This window comes from Triticum aestivum, chromosome 5D, assembly GCF_018294505.1.
Source record: "Triticum aestivum cultivar Chinese Spring chromosome 5D, IWGSC CS RefSeq v2.1, whole genome shotgun sequence".
NCBI lineage: Eukaryota > Viridiplantae > Streptophyta > Magnoliopsida > Poales > Poaceae > Triticum > Triticum aestivum.
The window spans coordinates 359,639,995-359,652,744 of NC_057808.1; positions in this window are offsets into that span (position 1 = coordinate 359,639,995).

The window sequence follows — 12,750 nt, forward strand, 5'->3', positions numbered from 1 at the left end:
GCAGTAGGTATGATTCGGTTGTACATCAATCACAATATTTTCCACCATGTTGCAAATGACACAAATGCGTATGAGATGTGGCAGAAGTTGGAGTCTATGTATGAGAGGAAGACGTCAATGAACAAGGCCTCCATGATCAAAAGACTTGCAAAGCTTGAGTACCGAGATGGCACAAGTGTGATTGAGCACTTGAATGTCTTCCAATGACATATAAATCAACTTTCAGCCATGAAGATCAACTTTGAGGATGAGGTGCAAGCATTGTTGTTGCTGAGTTCCATGCCTGATAGTTGGAACACGCTTGTTGTGTCACTTAGCAATTCAGCTCTGGATGGGAAGCTAACTTTGGAGATGGTGAAGAACAGTATGCTAAATGAAGAAGCCAGAAAGAAGGAAAAGGGTGATGCCTCTTCTTGTGATGTGTATGTGGCTGAAACCCATGGGAAGAATGAGAACGGTGGATGCAGCAATACAAAATTTCAGCAAGGCAGAAATAAATCCAGGGGGAGATCAAAGTCAAAACAGAGAAAAGATATTACTTGCTTTCATTGTGGCAATCCGGGACACATAAAGAGCGAGTGCAGGAAGTACAAAAGAGAGCTTGTAGAGGGGAAACTCACAAAGAAAACCGAGCAAAAGGCTGAGAGCAGTTCAGCCATGACTGTAATAGATGAGGACTATCTAGTCATTGAAGATGAAGATTGCAATAGTGATGTTCATGATGATGCCATGAGTTGGGTTGTGGATTCAGGTGCGTCCTTCCACATCACATCACACAAGGAGTATTTCACATCTTACACTAGTGGTGTTACTGGCCAAGTGAGGATGGGAAATAGTGGTTTGTCAACAATTGTTGGCAAGGGCTCTATATGCATTGAAACAAACACATGTTGCAGATTGGTGCTCGATGATGTGAGGCATGTTCCCGATATAAGCCTGAATTTGTTGTTAGTGGGCAAGCTTGATGGCATCAAACATTCTAGTTATTTTGGTGAAGGAAAGTGGAAGATCACCAATGGCTCTTTGATTGTGGCTCGAGGAAGTAAGCAAGGTAATATCTATGTGATTAAAACCAAGTTGTGCAATGAGGTGTTGAACGTTGCTGAAAAAGACACTTCAGTTGAATTGTGGCACAAGAGGCTTGGGCATATGAGTGAGAAGGGCATGCACACTCTTGTTTGCATGGAGTACCTCCCTGAGTTGAAAGGTATATCCTTGAAACCCTATGCACATTGTTTTGCTGGCAAACAACATAGAGTTGCATTTCGTACACTCCCTCCACATCGTGCAGAAAATGTTCTTGATGTTGTGCTCTCATGGTGGAGCATTATACTTTGTGACTTTCATTAATGACCATTTCAGAAAGGCTTTTGTGTATGTGCCAGACGCTTGAAGCCTTCAAGGAGTTCCATGCCAAGGTTGAAAGAGAAACTGACATGAAATTGAAGTGCGTGAGATCAGACAATGATGGTGAATACAGAGGTCCTTTTGAAAGGTATTGCAGAAAGTTTGGCATCAGGCTTGAGAAGAGTCCACCAAAGACACCTCAGATCAATGGTCTTGCAAAGAGAATGAACAGGACACTCACAGAGAGGGTCACAGCTATGCTCTCTCATGCTCGTTTACCTAATTCATTTTGGGCTGAAGCATTGATGAATGTTATGTATGTTGTTGACCTATCTCCCTCAGTTCCTCTTGCAGGTGATATTCCTTAGAGAGTTTGGTCAGGGAAGGAGGTATCATACAAGAACTTGAAGGTCTTTGGTTGCAGGGCATTTGTACATGTTCCAAGGGACGAGAGATCCAAGCTGGATAGCAAGACAAAGCAGTGCATCTACCTTAGCCAACCAAGTGAAGAGTTCGGCTACAGGTTATGGGATCCAGCCAATAGAAAGATTGTGAGAAGCCAAGATGTGGTGTTCATTGAAGATGAAACAATAAAAGATATTGAGAAACCAGAGAAGCCAATGACCAGCACACCTCAGGTTGACATGGATCCAATCCGTCCTCCTCTCGTGCATGACAATCATGGGGGAGATGATGACACTTAAGACAGTGGAGATGCAACTGATCAAGGTAGTACAAGTCAAAGTGACGAGCAGCCATCAAGTGATGATGATGATGATGAAGTTGGCAATGATGATGCCAACGAAAATCCACCTGATTCATCACTAGTGCAGCAGCAAAGAAGAAGTGAAAGAGGTCACATTCCTTCTTCTAAATATCCACCACATCAATATGTGTTGATGACAGATGCAGGTGAGCCCTCATGCTATGAGGAGGCAATGTCTGATGAGAACAAAGAAGAATGGTCAGAAGCCATGCAGGATTAGATGAATTCCCTGTATCAGAATGATACCTTTGAGTTGGTGAATCTGCCAAAGGGTAAGAAAGCACTCAAGAACAAGTGGGTGTACAGAGTGAAGACTGAAGAAAACACCTCACATCCAACGTACAAGGCTAGATTGGTTGTGAAAGGATTCAGTCAGAAAAAGGGCAATGATTATGATGAGATATTCTCTCTGGTGGTCAAGATGTCTTCGATCCGAGTTGTGCTTGGCATGGCTGCCACATGGACTTGGAAATTGAACAACTTGATGTGAAGACTGCATTCTTACATGGTGACCTAGAGGAGGAGATATACATGGAGCAGCCAGAGGGATTCATGGTTGCAGGCAAGGAGCACTTAGTTTGCAAATTGAAGAAGAGCTTGTATGGCTTGAAGCAAGCTCCTCGGCAGTGGTACAAGAAGTTTGAGTCTTTTATGACTGGGCTTGGTTACTATAAAGCACAACCTTTTTTTTCTCGAATACGCACGAGTGTGCGTATCATATATTGAAGAAGAAAAGGGGTAAAGAAGCCCCATCTACAGTTTACAAAGCTCGCGTTGCACACACAAGCGCACTCCACCCGTCAAGAAAGAAAATACATGGATTACTCCCTATCTGCCCACACACCTATTGCAACCACCCAGGGCTCAAGGTCGCTATGAATGATCCCTGCCTTCGTCCACACTGCGCACTCAGCGGCAATTTTCCGCAGAAGTGCCCGCACGTCCGGTGCCTTCCCGTCAAAGACAATAGAGTTCCTGTGTTTCCACAATTCCCACATGATCAGAAGATGGAGTGCACGTAGGGATTTGGTGTAACATCCCAAATTTTCAATTTGGAATGTTATACATAGATCATCATTGCATATCATGTTTTATTGCATTTTGACAAATCCTCGATAAATCCTAAGCAACTCAAGGACCCTCGGAGAGAGTTGGGGATTTTCTCGAATTTTCTTATTTGATTTTTCAAACGAGGATTGGGATTTTTAATTATTTTTCTCTCCGGAAAAATATTTCATTTTTAAGATAAACGAGAGGAGAAAATATGACTTCTCCAAAACAATTGAAATACTGGAGGAAAAAGTTAAAAAAACATTATTTGGAATTTATTTGGATTTATTTGCAATTTTTATTGCATTTAAAAAATATGCATGTTTCAAAATATTTATTTTTGATTTTAAAAATGTTCACCCTATTCTAGATTTTCTAACTAGACGGGTAAAATTTATTTCGTATTTTTCTGATTTTTATTTATTTTTCTATGCAATTTTCTTCGCGGAACTTATTTAAAAAAACGCGCTTGCCCGACTGGGCCGAGGCCCAGCCGAAGCCAGGCCGGCCCGCCCCGTCGCCTTCCTCCTCCCGCACGCCGACGCGCCGCCGGAGTCCGCCGCCCGCACGCCTCCCGAGCCCGACCCCTTCCCCAAGCCTCCTAGCACCCCCTTGCTATATATAGCCCCCCCTCCGTTTTCGCCACCACCATCGCCGGAGGAGCCGCCGCCGCCGCCGCATCTAGCCCCGCCGCCGCCCGCCTTTTGCCTCGCCGCCCGCCGCCGGGAGCCCCCGAGCCGGAGCCCCCTCGCCGCCGGAGCCTCCGCCCCCGAGCCCCGCACCCCGCCGCCGAGCCGCGCCCGCCGGAGCCCTCGCCGGAGCGAGCCCCGTCGAGGTACTGCCGCCGCCGTTCCCGTCGTGTTGACCGGTTTTCTGAAAAAAAACCCTTTTGTTTAAAAAAACCTAGATCGGTTTTTTTTTCGGTTTTCTTATTTCACGAGCGTTCACCGAACCATTCGTTTTAACGAACGCGTTCATCGGTTTTTCTCTGTTAACGAACGTCCGTTATTTAACCGTTCGTCCGTTTTTCTTTTTCCGTCGGATTTTCTCGTTATTTTCTCAGATTCGATTTCCGATCGAAATTTCGAATCTGTTTAACTTCTCGCTCGTTTATCGGAATCAGGTGATTCAAGCGCCTAGAGTTTCGTCTCGAAATTCTCTTTCCGTTTAACCTACTCAAACAAGTTTTTGCTACAGTAAAATTTGACCTAGACCTAGATTAGCAAACGAAGTTTCTTTCTTTCGCCGTTTAACTTTCGTTGCTTCTTTCGAGTTGATTCTTTTTGCAAACCGGAGTCCTTAAGTTGAACTTTATGGTTGGATTTTTCATTCGAATTTTATCTGTGCATTAGATGAGTACTGATTGTATGCTTGTTTGTTTGCGATAGAGTACCCGGAGTGTGCCGCTTGTTACTTCGACTCGCTAGGTTTTGCGGATCATCAGCAAGGCAAGTAACACTTTGATCATACCCAGTTTTTATTGCATTAGATCTTTTCCTCAAACACATTGCATGATTAGGATCTAATTAAACTGTGGGTATTGGGAAGTAGCTGAGGTAGTACCTATTACCTGTTTTATTCATCAAACCCTTGGGAGTTACTTCTACGTTGATATTATATCGCCATGCTATGCGTAGACGTGGATTGGGTTTGAGAGATATTCATGACAGATGTGAGTGTTTAATAATGGTTCAACTTAAGGTGGCAACTAAAACTCACATCTGGGTGGATTGAGGCACCTGGAGAACCCAGTGTTGTCTGTATGTATAAGGTCCGCCACCTAGGCTCAAAGGGATCATAAGATATTTCATGCTAGAAACTTCCGTGTGCAGCCGCAAGCTATTATGGGCTCTAGCATAGCTGAGTAGGTTACAGGATCTCTTGAAGAGGTGGACTAGCAGATGTAGGGGAAAGTAGGTGTACCGGTCCATCCAGAGTAGAGAGTGACTGTTTCTGAAAGACTGTGTCTCGGTCATCTGTTTCTCAAACATCATGCAGTGCGAGAATCAAGCGGAGGCGATCGAGTCTTGTGGGAAAAGTGCACAAACCTCTGCAGAGTGTACAAACTGATCATGATTAGCCGTGTCCCCGGTTATGGACAACTTGAGTATCTAGTACCTGGATTATCATTTGAATCTCATCACCATGATACTTATAATTAATTTTGTTGGGTTTAATCACGTTCTTAATTGGGATTGAGATGCTGTCAACCATCTCAATGTTTCACAACCACCATGATAGTTAAATAAAATTTATTCCTTTGCAGTAGGATAAAATTGGCTTTTCGCAAAAACTGTAACCATAGAGCCTTTCCACCAGCCATACATGCATATAGTATAGCATTATTATTGTTCATTGCTCTCTATGTGCTACATTGCCAGCATATCCTATGTGCTGACCCGTTTTCGGGCTGCAACGTTTCATGTTGCAGACTTTTCAGACGACGAGTAAGGTGCCTTAGGTCGTGGTCTTATACTCAGTGATGCCGCTGGAGTTGATGGACTCACTTATCTTCCAAGTCTTCCGCTGTTATCGTTTTTAGATGGCCTTAAGCCATATTTATCATACTTAATCTCTTCGGAGATATTCGATGTAATAAGTGTGTGATTGCTACTCTGTTATAAATCCTCCATTTGTACTGTGTGTGTCAGCATTACTGATCCAGGGTGACACTGGTGCACAGCAGCACAGGCCATTTGAGGTCTGGTCGCTACATTTGGCATGCCGCCCGGCCAACGCATGTCTAGTAGTCCAGGCCAGCAGGTCATCTGCTGCTGTTGGGGCCTCACCAATTGTGCCAATCGCCTGGCAAACCGCATCCCAGCTCTCTCTAGCAAACACACACCGGATTAGGAGGTGGTTAATTGTTTCAACGTCCTGGTCGCAAAACGGGCAACGTTCCTGATGTGGGAGACCTCTTCTCGCGAGTCTATCTGAGGTCCACCCCCGATTTTGAAGGGCCAGCCATGCGAAAAATCTACAGCGCAGGGGTGCATGCGATGACCATGTGAAAGCTGCCGTGGGGGAGACCTGAAGGGTCACAAATCCTGCCGCATAGGCCGATCGCGCCGAGAAAACTCCGTCCTTCTCCCATGACCACGTCAGCTTGTCTGGTACATGATCAAAAAGTGTCACGCTCTCCACCTAGGGCCAAAGCCCAAGGAACTGGGCTAACGCGTGCTCGTCCATGTCCGGGCCGATGTCTCGGGCCCAAGTGGCATTAGTTAGGGCATCTGCCACGGTTCGGGATTGCCTCATCCGTTAGATATTCTGTCATATATGGCTGGCGCGAGCTCCTGAATGCGGTATCCTGACAGCCATCGGTCCTCCCAGAAAATTGCCGTGCGCCCATCTCCAATGGTCATCCTCGCAGCTGCCCGAAAGATCCCTCGAGCCTCCTCAGGTATGTTCAACTTGAATTCCACCCATGGCCTAGAGTGATCAACGCGCTGTAGCCAGAGCCACTTGGTTTGCAAGGCGATGTTCATCCATCGCAGATTTGGAACTCCAAGTCCTCCTGCCCACCTCGGTCGACTCAACGATTCCCATGCCACGGCACATTTGCCACCACCTGCTTCTTCCTTTCGACACCATAGGAAACCCCTACAGATTTTGATCATCGCCTTGATGGTCTTCGGCGGCAGGCCCATCGCGAGCATGGAGTGAACTGGGATAGCACTCAGCACGAATTGAACCAGCAGAAGGCGGCTTCTCTTGGGTAATGTCGCGGCCTTCCAGGTAGGCAGGCGCGCTGCCATCTGGTCGACCATCCCCTGGAACTGCGCAGCCGTCTGCTTCCTTATCGAGAGCGGGAGGCCGAGATACCGGCAAGGAAAGGTGCCACCCGTGCAGCCCAGCAGCCATGTGACCGTCTGCATATGCTCCTGCGTGCACCTAATTGGCAGGGCTGCACTCTTCTGCAGGTTTATCCGCAGGCCAGACGCGTGGCCGAATAGGTCCAGCACGGCAGCGCAGGCCCGCAAATCTCTCACAGATGGCTTCAGGAACACCATGACATCGTCAGCATACATGGACACGCGCTGCTGGAGCCCAGACCTGGCAAGAGGGCTGAGAAGTCCGGCTGTGGACGCGCACTCGAACAGACGGTACAAAGGCTCCATGCAGAGGATGAATAACATGGGAGAGAGGGGGCTGCCTTGTCTCAGGCCCTGACAATTGTAGATGGTCTCCCCTGCTATGCCATTGACAGCGATCTTGGTGGTGGACGTCGCCAACAAACCACAAATCCAGGGGAGCCACTTTGGTCCAAAACCCTGCGCAGACAAAACCTCCACCAAAAATGGCCACCGCACGGTGTCAAAAGCTTTGGATATGTCGAGTTTGAGGAGCACCGCTGGATCTTTCAGAGCATGCAACCTGCGGACCGTGCCTTGCACGAGCATAAAATTGTCGTGGAGTGTTCGTCCCCGTACAAAGGCGCTTTAGTGGTTCCCGATCAGGTGAGGCAGATCGTGTTGGGGATCGTAGCAGAATTTTAAAATTTCCTACGCATCACCAAGATCCATCTATGGAGTATACTAGCAACGAGGGGAAAGGAGTGCATCTACATACCCTTGTAGATCGCGAGTGGAAGCGTTCCAATGAACGGGGTTGATGGAGTCGTACTCGCCGTGATCCAAATCACCGATGACCGAGTGCCGAACGGACGACACCTCCGCGTTCAACACACGTATGGAGCAGCGACGTCTCCTCCTTCTTGATCCAGCAAGGGGGAAGGAGAGGTTGATGGAGATCCAGCAGCACGACGGCGTGGTGGTGGATGCAGCGGGATCTCGGCAGGGCTTCGCCAAGCTTCTGCGAGAGGGAGAGGTGTTGCAGGGGGAGAGGGAGGCGCCAAGGGCTGTGGTCCTGCTGCCCTCCCTCCCCCCCCTTTATATAGGCCCCCTGGAGGGGGGAGCCAGCCCTGGAAACCCATCTATGGGGGGGGCGGCGGCCAAGGGGGGGAAACTCCCCCCCCCCCAAGTCAAGTGGGGCGCCCCCCACCCATAGGGTTTCCAACCCTAGGCGCAGGGGAGGCCCAAGGGGGGCGCCCCAGCCCACTAAGGGCTGGTTCCCTTCCCTTTTCAGCCCATGGGGCCCACCAGGATAGGTGGCCCCACCCGGTGGACCCCCGGGACCCTTCCGGTGGTCCCGGTACAATACCGATAACCCCCGAAACTTTCCCGGTGGCCGAAACTGGACTTCCTATATATAATTCTTCACCTCCGGACCATTCCGAAACTCCTCATGACGTCCGGGATCTCATCCGGGACTCCGAACAACTTTCGGGTTTCCGCATACTAATATTTCTACAACCCTAGCGTCACCGAACCTTAAGTGTGTAGACCCTACGGGTTCGGGAGACATGCAGACATGACCGAGACGCCTCTCCGGTCAATAACCAACAGCGGGATCTGGATACCCATGTTGGCTCCCACATGTTCCACGATGATCTCATCGGATGAACCACGATGTCGAGGATTCAATCAATCCCGTATACAATTCCCTTTGTCAATCGGTATGTTACTTGCCCGAGATTCGATCGTCGGTATCCCAATACCTTGTTCAATCTCGTTACTGGCAAGTCTCTTTACTCGTACCGTAATGCATGATCGCGTGGCTAACTCCTTGGTCACATTGAGCTCATTATGATGATGCATTACCGAGTGGGCCCAGAGATACCTCTTCGTCATACGGAGTGACAAATCCCAGTCTCGATCCGTGCCAACCCAACAGACACTTTCGGAGATACCCGTAGTGCACCTTTATAGTTACGTTGTGACGTTTGGCACACTCAAAGTACTCCTACGGCATTCGGGAGTTGCACGATCTCATGATCTAAGGAAAAGATACTTGACATTGGAAAAGCTCTAGCAAACGAACTACACGATCTTTGAGCTATGCTTAGGATTGGGTCTTGTCCATCACATCATTCTCCTAATGATGTGATCCCGTTATCAATGACATCCAATGTCCATAGTCAGGAAACCATGACTATCTGTTGATCAACGAGCTAGTCAACTAGAGGCTTACTAGGGACACGTTGTGGTCTATGTATTCACACATGTATTACGATTTCCAGATAACACAATTATAGCATGAACAATAGACAATTATCATGAACAAAGAAATATAATAATAACCATTTATTATTGCCTCTAGGGCATATTTCCAACAGTCTCCCACTTGCACTAGAGTCAATAATCTAGTTACATTGTGATGAATCGAACACCCATAGCGTCCTGGTGTTGATCATGTTTTGCTCTAGGGAGAGGTTTAGTCAACGGATCTGCTACATTCAGGTTCGTATGTACTTTACAAATATCTATGTCTCCATTTTGAACACTTTCACGAATGGAGTTGAAGCGACGCTTGATATGCCTGGTCTTCCTGTGAAACCTGGGCTCCTTGGCAAGGGCAACAGCTCCAGTGTTGTCACAGAAGAGAGTCATCGGGCCCGACGCATTGGGAATCACCCCTAGGTCGGTAATGAACTCCTTCATCCAGACTGCTTCCTATGCTGCCTCTGAGGCTGCCATGTACTCCACTTCACATGTAGATCCCGCCACGACGCTTTGCTTGCAACTACACCAGCTTATTGCCCCTCCATTCAAAATATACACGTATCCGGTTTGTGACTTCGAGTCATCCAGATCTATGTCGAAGCTAGCGTCGACGTAACCCTTTACGACGAGCTCTTCGTCACCTCCATAAACGAGAAACATATCCTTAGTCCTCTTCAGGTACTTCGGGATACTCTTGACCGCTGTCCAGTGTTCCATGCCAGGATTACTTTGGTACCTTCCTACCAAACTTATGGCAAGGTTTACATCAGGTCTGGTACACAGCATGGCATACATAATAGACCCTATGGCCGAGGCATAGGGGATGACACTCATCTTTTCTCTATCTTCTGCCGTGGTCGGGCATTGAGCCGTGCTCAATTGCACACCTTGCAATACAGGCAAGAACCCCTTCTTGGACTGATCCATATTGAACTTCTTCAATATCTTGTCAAGGTACGTACTCTGTGAAAGACCAATGAGGCGTCTCGATCTATCTCTATAGATCTTGATGCCTAATATATAAGCAGCTTCTCCAAGGTCCTTCATTGAAAAACACTTATTCAAATAGGCCTTTATACTTTCCAAGAATTCTATATCATTTCCCATCAATAGTATGTCATCCACATATAATATGAGAAATGCTACAGAGCTCCCACTCACTTTCTTGTAAACACAAGCTTCTCCATAAGTCTGTGTAAACCCAAACGCTTTGATCATCTCATCAAAGCGAATGTTCCAACTCCGAGATGCTTGCACCAGCCCATAGATTGAGCGCTGGAGCTTGCATACTTTGTTAGCATCCTTAGGATCGACAAAACCTTCCGGCTGCATCATATACAGTTCTTCCTTAAGGAAGCCGTTAAGGAATGCCGTTTTGACGTCCATCTGCCATATCTCATAATCATAGTATGCGGCAATTGCTAACATGATTCGGACGGACTTCAGCTTCGCTAAGGGTGAGAAAGTCTCATCGTAGTCAACCCCTTGAACTTGTCGATAACCCTTAGCAACAAGTCGAGCCTTATAGATGGTCACATTACCATCCGCGTCTGTCTTCTTCTTAAAGATCCATTTATTCTCTATGGCTTGCAGATCATCGGGCAAGTCAGTCAAAGTCCATACTTCGTTTTCATACATGGATCCTATCTCGGATTTCATGGCTTCTAGCCATTTGTCGGAATCCGGGCCCGCCATCGCTTCTTCATAGTTCGAAGGTTCACCGTTGTCTAACAACATGATTTCCAGGACAGGGTTGCCGTACCACTCTGGTGCGGAACGTGTCCTTGTGGACCTTCGAAGTTCAGTAGTAACTTGATCCGAAGCTTCATGATCATCATCATTAACTTCCTCCTCAGTCGGTGTAGGCACCACAGGAACATCTTCCCGCGCTGCGCTACTTTCCGGTTCGGAAGGGGTGACTATCACCTCATCAAGTTCCACTTTCCTCCCACTCAATTCTTTCGAGAGAAACTCTTTCTCCAGAAAGGACCCATTCTTGGCAACAAAGATCTTGCCTTCGGATCTGAGGTAGAAGGTATACCCAATGGTTTCCTTAGGGTATCCTATGAAGACGCATTTTTCCGACTTGGGTTCGAGCTTTTCAGGTTGAAGTTTCTTGACATAAGCATCGCATCCCCAAACTTTCAGAAACGACGGCTTAGGTTTCTTCCCAAACCATAATTCATACGGTGTCGTCTCAACGGATTTCGACGGAGCCCTATTTAAAGTGAATGCGGCAGTCTCTAAAGCATAGCCCCAAAATGAGAGCGGTAGATCGGTAAGAGACATCATAGATCGCACCATATCCAACAGAGTGCGATTACGACGTTCGGACACACCGTTTCGCTGAGGTGTTCCAGGCGGCGTGAGTTGTGAAACTATTCCACATTTCCTTAAGTGTGTACCAAATTCGTGACTTAGATATTCTCCTCCACGATCTGATCGTAGGAACTTTATTTTCCTGTCACGTTGATTCTCAACCTCACTCTGAAATTCCTTGAACTTTTCAAAGGTTTCAGACTTGTGTTTCATTAGGTAGACATACCCATATCTACTTAAATCATCAGTGAGAGTGAGAACATAACGATAGCCTCCGAGAGCCTCAACACTCATTGGACCGCACACATCGGTATGTATGATTTCCAATAAGTTGGTTGCTCGCTCCATTGTTCCGGAGAACGGAGTCTTGGTCATCTTACCCATGAGGCATGGTTCGCACGTGTCAAATGATTCGTAATCAAGAGACTCCAAAAGTCCATCTGCATGGAGCTTCTTCATACGCTTGACACCAATGTGACCAAGGCGGCAGTGCCACAAGTATGTGGGACTATCGTTATCAACTTTACATCTTTTGGTATTCACACTATGAATATGTGTAACATCACGTTCGAGATTCATCAAGAATAAACCATTGACTAGCGGGGCATGACCATAAAACATATCTCTCATATAAATAGAACAACCATTATTCTCGGATTTAAATGAGTAGCCATCTCGCATTAAACGAGATCCAGATACAATGTTCATGCTCAAAGCTGGCACTAAATAACAATTATTGAGGTTTAAAACTAATCCCGTAGGTAAATGCAGAGGTAGCGTGCCGACGGCGATCACATCGACCTTGGAACCATTCCCGACGCGCATCGTCACATCGTCCTTTGCCAGTCTCCGCTTATTCCGCAGTTCCTGTTTTGAGTTACAAATATGAGCAACCGCACCGGTATCAAATACCCAGGAGCTACTACGAGTACTGGTAAGGTACACATCAATTACATGTATATCACATATACCTTTGGTGTTGCCGGCCTTCTTGTCCGCTAAGTATTTGGGGCAGTTCCGCTTCCAGTGACCACTTCCCTTGCAATAAAAGCACTCAGTCTCAGGCTTGGGTCCATTCCTTGGCTTCTTCCCAGTAACTGGCTTACCGGGCGCGGCAACTCCCTTGCCGTCCTTCTTGAAGTTCTTCTTGCCCTTGCCTTTCTTGAACTTAGTGGTTTTATTCACCATCAACACTTGATGTTC